Source organism: Entelurus aequoreus, linkage group LG24, assembly GCF_033978785.1.
Source record: "Entelurus aequoreus isolate RoL-2023_Sb linkage group LG24, RoL_Eaeq_v1.1, whole genome shotgun sequence".
NCBI lineage: Eukaryota > Metazoa > Chordata > Actinopteri > Syngnathiformes > Syngnathidae > Entelurus > Entelurus aequoreus.
The window spans coordinates 17,828,814-17,839,325 of record NC_084754.1 but is presented as its reverse complement, the minus strand read 5'-3'; positions in this window follow the sequence as shown (position 1 = coordinate 17,839,325).

The window sequence follows — 10,512 nt, the reverse complement described above, 5'->3', positions numbered from 1 at the left end:
TGCCAGACTTCTTCTGTTGGTTTGAGATTGATGGATGGATGGATGGATGTCAATGCCACCACAAGTGGTGGAAAAGCGTGATATTTCATTTCATTCTATTTATTTAATTGGGACAGTGCACATTAATCATCCATCCATCCATTTTCTACCGCGTATTCCCTTTGGGGTTGCGGGGGGTGCTGGAGCATGTCTCAGCTACAATCGGGCGGAAGGCGGAGTACACCCTGGACAAGTCGCCACCTCATCACAGGGCCAACACAGATAGGCAGACAACATTCACACATTAATCAACACTTGAATAAACATTGTAAATGTGCCGGACTTAGCATAAATGCTCATTTTCAGCCATAGTCCCAAGGCAGGTTTCTAAAATAACACAGTGAGACACATAAGACTTTAAAACCACGATGACAGAAATAAGAACCAAATAAATATGACATCATAAAACAGACAAGACAAGCAGTTGCAATACACAATTACAAGACAATAGACCAGGACAGACAATTCACTCATAGCTTCAAATACGCTGGTCAGAAGCCCACTGGAAAGGGCTGGAGTCTGGAAACAGTTTAATGGTTTAATGGGTGCATGTCTGATTTATTTTTAGCCAGTATTTAAGTTATTTTTTTGCAAAGTGGGTAGTTATCACAGTCTCTAATGTGGGTGGGCAACTTATTCCAGGATTGCGTTCCTCTTACAGAGGTGACCATTTGACCGAATTGTATTCAACGTCTTAGTGTATTACAAACGTACAATCACCTCTGGACAAAGCCCATTACAACTGCGGAAAATACGCCACAGCCGAGAAACAGCTGAGAAACCTATATGTTTTGGCGGCCCTACAACAATGGTTAAGAAACCCTGGTATAGTCAACTGTAGTATAGTACTGTAAAATGCTGTTAACAGTTTTTTTTTATCAGAGATGCTGGGGATATGTGACATAAAAAGTAAGACAAGAGCCGCACAAAATGTAGAACGGTGACTGGCCACGTTCCCGGTCTATTCAGCCGCATAACAAAAGTGTGTGGAGGCTGCAAAAAGCCAGTTTAAGTGAGTCCCTGGTGGGTGTTCAAACAACGTCCTGTCCTCAGCAGCACAGATTGTCGTTTTCCCAGGTGAACAACGCCATGCAGAGCGTTGCATCTTCAAGCTCATTAAAGAGCATTGGGAGCCATTAGAAAGCATTCAGCAGGGTGTGCATAACCCCAGACTCCGGTGTCAGGGCACAGAGCCATGCCTGAAGGCCCCGGGGTGGGGACCTATGCTTAAAAGGGCTCAGGGAACTCAGCAGAAGGAGCTGATCCCTTTTTTTATTCTTCTGTGAGCAATGTGTGGGTAGAGACACAGGGGTGTGTGTGTGTGTGTGTGTGTGTGTGTGTGTGTGTGTGTGTGTTTGTGTGTGTGTGTGTGTGTGTGTGTGTGTGTGTGTGTGTGTGTGTGTGTGTGTGTGTGTGTGTGTGTGTGTGTGTGTGTGTGTGTGTGTGTGCAACAGCTTGCTAGGTTCCCTTGCCTGAGGAATTCAAACCTTCCTTGAACTGTTGAATGGAATGACGGATGACTTTGAAGCAGTAAAAACCAGTAAATCAAAAAAAGGATTTATTTCTGTTGTTGGGTGACACACACATATGTTGGCTATTGAGCTTAATCCATGAATCCATTATGACATTTTGCTGGGAGGTTCTGGTGATGACAGATGAGCAAACATAAACATTCCCCCTTGTGGACAGAAGCCAGATCCTCCAGCATCAGCCGGCCATTGATTCCTCTCACCATAGTCGTACTGCAGACCACTGTGATGCCATTCAGGGCTGTGTGTTGCTAGGTAGAGTGCACCAACCCGTAGTGTATTGACGTGTGTGCGTCACACACACACACACACACGCACACACACACACACACACACACATACACACACGCACCCACACACAGACACACAAATTATTGTATTTGTTACCTTCTTGAGACCTCTGAAAAATGCCTACCTCTTTAGGACCACCCTTTCTAGACATATACAGATTTGTATTTACAAAATTAATAATATATACATACTATGGAAATATAAAAAAGCTTGTTGTGAAAAATGAGTTGGAATTTCAAAAGAAAAAGGTCACAATTTCCCATAAAAAACTTGGAATCTTGGCAGTATTATAATAAAGGTCGTCATTTTACTCAACTCGACTCAAAATTTTACAAAAAAAATTTAACATTTGTGCAATATTATATTATATACCTCAGTTGGAATTTTACTCAATAACAGTCGCATTTTTACAAGAAAAGCTTAAAACGTTGGCAATTTTATGAAAAGAGTCGTAATTTTACTCGACAAAAGTCACCATTTTATAAAAAATCTTTCAAATTTTGGCAAAATTATAATAATAGTCTGAATTTTACTTGGCAAAATCATGACAAAGGTCATTATTTTACTCCAAAAATGTCCCTATTTTACAAGAACAACAAAAAAATTGGCAATATTGTGATAAAAGTCAGAATTTTATGTGACAAATGTCACCATTTTGCATTAAGAAGTAATAATTGTACATAAAAAAGTAATAATTTTACAAGAAAATATTGCAATATTACAGAAGCAGAAAGAATATGAGAAATTGTTCCCAATTTTATAAGAAAAAAGTCGACACATTGGCCAGAGGGGAGCACTTCAAATTTTTACACACACTTATTATTTCCTATGTTGACCAGAGGGGGAGCACTTTTAAAACCGACACACAGTTAATTTGAAAAATCCCTCCTTTTTGGGACCATCCTCATTTTGATAGATTTCACCACCAGGGGTGCAAATGAGACATTCTCTATCAGATGCAATGGTTTTCCGTATTGGGACCATGATTTATGTCCTAACTTGTTCATTGGTCCTCATATGAAAGGTACTTTTCCTTGTTGATGTCTCAAGAAGGGTAGAAATATACACACACGCATGCGCATACACACACAAACTCAAAAATAAACTTACAATGTGAGCTATTCTATACTGGTACTAATTGCTCATTTTATGTGTTGCTGGATACATTTATTGTGAAATTCAACATTTTAAACTGTAATATCTGACATCCAGATAAAGTCAAACCTCAGTTTTTGTTAGTAATCTGTTACAAAAGGTCTGGCGAAGACCAAATTGCCCAAAATCGGAATGCATTTTTCTTCTAGGACAGAACGTAAATCCATGTAATCCGACCTAAAACTATTACCGCAAATATATATTATCCAGAATAATCACAGTTTTACATTTTTTATTTCATTTGGCATGTCAATAATAACGAGATAACTGATTAATCAAAACAATACCGCAGTCATCACACATACAGTAGGAAAGGGATTCATTTGGCCCCATTCCTGGGTGGATCTCGCGTGAGAGGAAGATGGGAGAATAATCATTTTGCAATGCAGTCTGCTGAAAATTTGAAAGGCGCCAGTCTACATAGCAACTGACAGTGTCAGTTGCTGTGTAGAGTGGTGCCTGTCAGTTGCTATGTATGTATCAAAAAAAAAAAAACATTACTCAAAAAATACAAATGAAATAAGAATAGATGACATTTTTTTAATAATTGTATTTATTATTAAAAATAATTATAAATAAATACAAATTAAAAAAAAAAAATGTTTTCGAAAAAAATAAAAAAATTCCCCCAATAATAAATAAGTAAATACAAATTTAAACATTTAATTTTCTAACACAAAAAAATACAAATAAACTAAGAATAGATGACATTACAACTGCATTTATTTTAAACTATGCAAGCCAGTAAAAAGCTGTTGTTTAATCATTATTTATCCAAACTCAAAAGTGTCATTAATCTGATTAAAACAATGTTATCATTTGACAGTAAAAATACATATGAATGACAAATGAAATGGATAAATGAACATCTCACATCACCTTTGCCTTTCACTGAAGACTCTTTGTGAAGACGGCGATGGGCCATACTTTGCTACGAGTTCTTTCTTGAATTCAACAACATTTCTCACCTTCTTTATCAAAGTGCTGGCATTCACCAGCACTTTTTTTGTCTTATTGTCTTATTTTGCAGTCGTGCTCCATAAAAAAAGCAGAGACTGAGTCACAAATGCGTGGGATTCTTTGTTTGGGCAATGGATTGTTGGAAATGATGTGGGAGAACAGAGACACGTTTTTTGTAATGCTCAATGTTTGACAATACAATAAGCCTATACAAAAACCTTTTGGCAAAAATGCTCTACTCCCAGGAAAAGTAGGGCATACAAAAACTGAGGTACCACTGTGCTCTCTGATATTCCTGCACAAGTTGCAACACATATTTCTGTGGATGGTAAAATAAAAAAGACGAGACAAATAAGTCCTCAGGGTTGGTGCAAGCATCCTTTTTTGAGGAGGCTGCAGTGGATGTGTGGAGTTTGGTGGTGTAATGTGTCATTGATAACAAGCTCCCTTTTAGTGCTGAGTAAGATGTTCTAAGGGATGGAGAGAATAAACCTCCACTTATTTTCGTTCTCCCAAACATGTGATTTATGTCTTCCTTAATTCAATAAATCAGACGCTTCCCTCTGGTGAGAAGTGTAGTCAAATATTTTTAGAACAACGCTGTTGGGTTTATTTTTCTTTGAACGTGTTCATGTTCTGTTATCACTAGTAGATATTAGCAGTTGCGTGTGTGAGACTAAATGTATTGAAGTGCCATGTAAGTCATAAAGCCCATATGAGATTTGTATTTTCAATGAAGTTTATTATATTTATATATTTATTTTCAAAGAAATTGTATGTCCACATCAAAGGTCATACTTTTGCTAAAGCAAAAGAGTTTCTACAGCCAAAGAAACTGTACCTAGACTTGAATTATTGTCTAAATGAAAATTACGCATATCAATGGCTACTATTGTGAAACAAAATTTACATTTATCAAATAAACAGTATCCATCCATCCTGTTCCAAGGCGATATATATATATATATATATATATATATATATATATATATATATATATATATATATATATATATATATATATATATATATATATATATATATATATATATATATATATATACAGTCGTGGTCAAAAGTTTGCATACACTTGAAAAGAACATAATATCATGGCAGTCTTGAGTTTCCAATAATTTCTACAACTCTTATTTTTTTGTGATAGAGTGATTGGAGGTCACAAAAAAACATTCATGAAGTTTGGTTCTTTTATGAATTTATTACGTGTGTACTGAAAATGTGACCGAATCTGCTGGGTCAAAAGTATACATACAGCAATGTTAATATTTGGTTACATGTCCCTTGGCAAGTTTCACTGCAATAAGGCGCTTTTGGTAGCCATCCACAATCTTCTGGTTGAATTTTTGACCACTCCTATTGACAAAATTGGTGCAGTTCAGCTAAATGTGTTGGTTTTCTGACATGGACTTGTTTCTTCAGTATTGTCCACATGTTCTCAGTGGGGTTTAAGTCAGGACTTTGGGAAGGCCATTCTAAAACCTAAATTCTAGCCTGATTTAGCCATTCCTTTACCACTTTGGACATGTGTTTGGGGTCATTGTCCTGTTGGAACACCCAACTGCGGCCAAGACCTAACCTCCGGGCTGATGATGTTAGGTTGTCTTGAAGAATTTGGAGGTAATCCTCCTTTTTCAATGTCCCATTTACTCTCTGTAAAGCACCAGTTCCACTGGCAGCAAAACAGGCTCAGAGCATAATACTACCACCACCATGCTTGACGGTAGGATTGGTGTTCCTGGGATTAAAGGCCTCACCTTTATTCCTCCAAACATATTGCTGGGTATTGTGGCCAAAGAGCTCAATTTTTGTTTCATCTGACCACAGAACTTTCCTCCAGAAGGTTTTATCTTTGTCCATATGATGTCAGATTTCAAGCACACCTGTGAAGTGAAAACCATTTCAGATGACTACCTCTTGAAGCTCATCGAGAGAATGCCAAGAGTGTGCAAAGCAGTAATCAGAGCAAAGGGTGGCTATTTTGAAGAAACTAGAATATTTTCAGTTATTTCACCTTTCTTTTAAGTACATAACTCCACATGTGTTCATTCATAGTTTTTGTCAGTACGTGGAGTATGGCGGCGCAAATTACTGCACGGATTGCTTCCCCAGGATGCAAAACAACTAGACTGGACTTGGCTTGAAGGTAAATACATCTTTTATTTTTACACTAACAAAAGAAACGGAAGGCGCGCACAAGGCGGAAGTACAAACTTGGCTAAGAAAACAAAACCAGCACTTGGGCAAAAACTATGGACGTGAAACAAATAAACACTTACTGTGACATGAGCAAAACAAAAACTTACGCGGCATGGCAAGAAGCATAAACGATGGAATAAGCAGGGCATGAAAATGACGGAGGTAAACAGTTAATGTCGCCAGGCTGACTTCCTGACAACTGCAAGCCTAAATACTGGTGACATGATTAGTGAAAACAGGTGCGTGACTCAAAATGTGAAACAGGTAAAACTAATGGTTGCTATGGTGACAAAACAAGGGAGTGAAAAAGCAGGAACTAAGTGACCAAAACCAAACAGGACATGACTAAAACAAAACATGATCCCACAGACATGACAGTTTTGATGCCTTCAGTGACAATCTACAATGTAAATAGTCCTGAAAATAAAGAAAACACATTGAATGAGAAGGTGTATCCAAACTTTTGGCCTGTATATATATATATATATATATATATATATATATATATATATATATATATATATTGTTTTTGATTAGAAAAAAGTGATATATGCATTAAAAGACAGCTCATGACTCTAAATTGGTTTTCATTGTTCACCCAAAAGACTTGATTTGTTCGTGAACGTCACATCTCAAGTAAGCAGCAGAAAAAAAATGAATGGATAACTGTGCCTTTTCCGAAAAACTGACTTTGACTTGAACATAAGAATAACATCGGTGGTGAACACAGGAATGTCCAAAGAAGCTGTTTGGATGTGTGCCATGCATACTAGCAGTGTGAAATAGTGTACAACTCACTCTGCTTATACAAACTACAGTATATACTTGAAAGGGAAGGCGGTTGCCAGAGTTCCCTGTGCTGGTATGTTTTGGTGAAGGCCAAGACAAAGCAACCCGGGACTTGTTGTCCTTTCCAGCTGTGAGCTGTTTGCCAGCCTGGTGATGGACAGCAGGATGGGGAAAAGTAGAAAATAAGGAATAGAAAGTACAAACCCCGTTTCCATATGAGTTGGGAAATTGTGTTAGATGTAAATATAAACGGAATACAATGATTTGCAAATCATTTTCAACCCATATTCAGTTGAATATGCTACAAAGACAACATATTTGATGTTCAAACTGATAAACTTTTTTTTTGTTGCAAATAATCATTAACTTTAGAATTTGATGCCAGCAACACGTGACAAAGAAGTTTGGAAAGGTGGCAATAAATACTGATAAAGTTGAGGAATGCTCATCACACACTTATTTGGAACATCCCACAGGTGTGCAGGCTAATTGGGAACAGGTGGGTACCATGATTGGGTATAAAAACAGCTTCCCAAAAAATGCTCAGTCTTTCACAAGAAAGGATGGGGCGAGGTACACCCCTTTGTCCACAACAGCGTGAGCAAATAGTCAAACAGTTTCAGAAAAACGTTTCTCAAAGTGCAATTGCAAGAAATTTAGGGATTTCAACATCGACGGTCCATAATATCATCAAAAAGTTCAGAGAATCTGGAGAAATCACTCCACGTAAGCGGCATGGCCGGAAACCAACATTGAATGACCGTGACCTTCGATCCCTCAGACGGCACTGTATCAAAAACCGACATCAATATCTAAAGGATATCACCACATGGGCTCAGGAACACTTCAGAAAACCACTGTCACTAAATACAGTTTGTCGCTACATCTGTAAGTGCATGTTGAAGCTCTACTATGCAAAGCGAAAGCCATTTATCAACAACATACAGAAACGCAGCCGGCTTCTCTGGGCCCGAGATCATCTAAGATGGACTCATGCAAAGTGGAAAAGTGTTCTGTGGTCTGACGAGTCCACATTTCAAATTGCTTTTGGAAATATTCGACATCGTGTCATCAGGACCAAAGGGGAAGCGAACCATCCAGACTGTTATTGACGCAAAGTTCAAAAGCCAGCATCTGTGATGGTATGGGGGTGCATTAGTGCCCAAGACATGGGTAACTTACACATATGTGAAGGCGCCATTAATGCTGAAAGGTACATACAGGTTTTGGAACAACATGTGCTGCAATCTAAGCGCAGTCTTTTTCATGGACGCCCCTGCTTATTTCAGCAGGACAATGCCAAGCCACATTCAGCACGTGTTACAACAGCGTGGCTTTGTAAAAAAAGAATTGCGTGTACTTTCCTGGCCCGCCTGCAGTCCAGACCTGTCTCCCATCGAAAATGTGTGGCGCATTATGAAGCGTAAAATACGACAGGGGAGACCCCGGACTGTTGAACGACTGAAGCTCTACATAAAACAAGAATGGGAAAGAATTCCACTTTCAAAGCTTCAACAATTAGTTTCCTCAGTTCCCAATCATTTATTGAGTGTTGTTAAAAGAAAAGGCCATGTAACACAGTGGTGAACAGGCCTTTTCCCAACTACTTTGGCACGTGTTGCAGCCATGAAATTCTAAGTGAATTATTATTTGCAAAAAAAAAATAAAGTTTATGAGTTTGAACATAAAATATCTTGTCTTTGTAGTGCATTCAATTGAATATGGGTTGAAAAGGATTTGCAAATCATTGTATTCCGTTTATATTTACATCTAACACAATTTCCCAACTCATATGTTTGTACATCCAGCAAGTCAATGTAGCTGGAGAGGAAAGTCAAAGTAAGTTCGGCCCTGAGCTCGGAGAATCCTGCACATGAAATAAGTTTGAGTTGCAGTTGTACCACCATGCAGCCTGCCCTGCCCACCGCTGCTTCTGCCCCTCCCAACAGCGAGACAACAAAAAGGGTTGTAAAATAGCATCGTTGTAAAAGACAAAGAATGAAAGAATTCACACAGAAAAGGTGGCAACAGTGAAAGGTCAAAGTGGCAGGAGAGCGAACTCTTGACCTCCGTGGTGACCGAAGGCTGCCACCCATTTAAAACAATACGCTCATCATCTCCCGCCATGCGCCCTTCCCGCTGGTATCTCTCGCCACTAATCACGTGTCCGTCACGAGAGGGTGGCCTCCTGGCAACAAAAGATTCCTGCGCTCATCCTCCTCGGAGGGGACAGCAGGACAGATGAGGAGACACAGGCGCATCAGCTCATCCATTTTAATGCAACTCTCCAGTGAAGAGGAGGCAAATCCACTGATCAGGGGCTTAACATGCAAAAGCGAAGTGCGGGCTCTCTTTAAGGTCCCCGCAGCAGGATGGCCCCGCAAACTCTGCCTCTGCATTGTGGAGCACACACTTGTACGCGCCATCTTCTCCAAGTGATGCACACAATGGCGTCCTGATGCACTAAAGTTGTATTCGAGCTGCTACCTTTGAAATATTTCTAAAGAAGCTATGGTTCACATTGCTTTTATTTACAACTCTTTATGCGCCAACTCAACAGTTCAAATTGGCTCCTTTGTGTCCAAATTCATCATCCAAAAACAGGAAAGAACTTCCCAAACACAAGTGGCAAGGTTGTTGTTTTTTTTGTATCGGCGTGCACATGTGCATCAGTATGAGCATGCATATCGCTGTGCGTGTGTGTCATTGTGTCGTCCTTTATGCGTGCAGCGGTGAGTGCGCGTCCGCATTCAGCATCTCCCTGCAGCTAATGAGTGGCGGCCCACCTCTCCAGCCGGCCTGGCAGTCCTCAGCTATGAGGCTGGAGCTGCCTGCTTTCTCATGGTAATCACACACTTTGTCCCAGGGTGGATAATCCTGCGCTGGCTTTGTGAGGGCCCCAGAGGAGAGCCCCACAAGGTCGACCTCGCTTCACAGAGCGCCACAAAGACCCCAAAAGCAGCAGCAGCACCCCACTCCAGGCCTGCGCACCCCTACACGCAGGCACAATCACCAAAAAAAAAAAAAAAAAAAATCACGCACACACTCATTACTTCTTCTCAATTTCAGCGGTCTCAAGTCATTAGAATGAGCTGCTTGTGTGCAACCTGAGACTCATACACGCTAAATAATAACCAATTACAATAAAGAGGTATATTTGGCTTTTGCAACTTATCTTCACAGTAGAAAACGTTCATCTTGCCATCAATTAAAGGGGATGTTTGCAACCTTTACGCCAGACCTGGGCATTGTGCGGCCCGCGGGCCGCATCCGGCCCTTTGTGCGTCCCTGTCCGGCCCGCGTGAGGCCAATTATAAATTACAAAATACATTTTAAAAAGTATCTATGTCGAGTGTGCAATACAACGGTGCTGCTTTTGTTTTGAAAATCGTTATTTGTATTACTTCCGTGTGGACGTATGCGTGTGCGTGATTGTGTGTGAATGTGAACAGCTGCAATCACAAATTACAAAATAAAGTTGAAAAAACATCTATGTCGTGCGCGCAATACAACTGTGCTGCTTTTATTTTGAAAA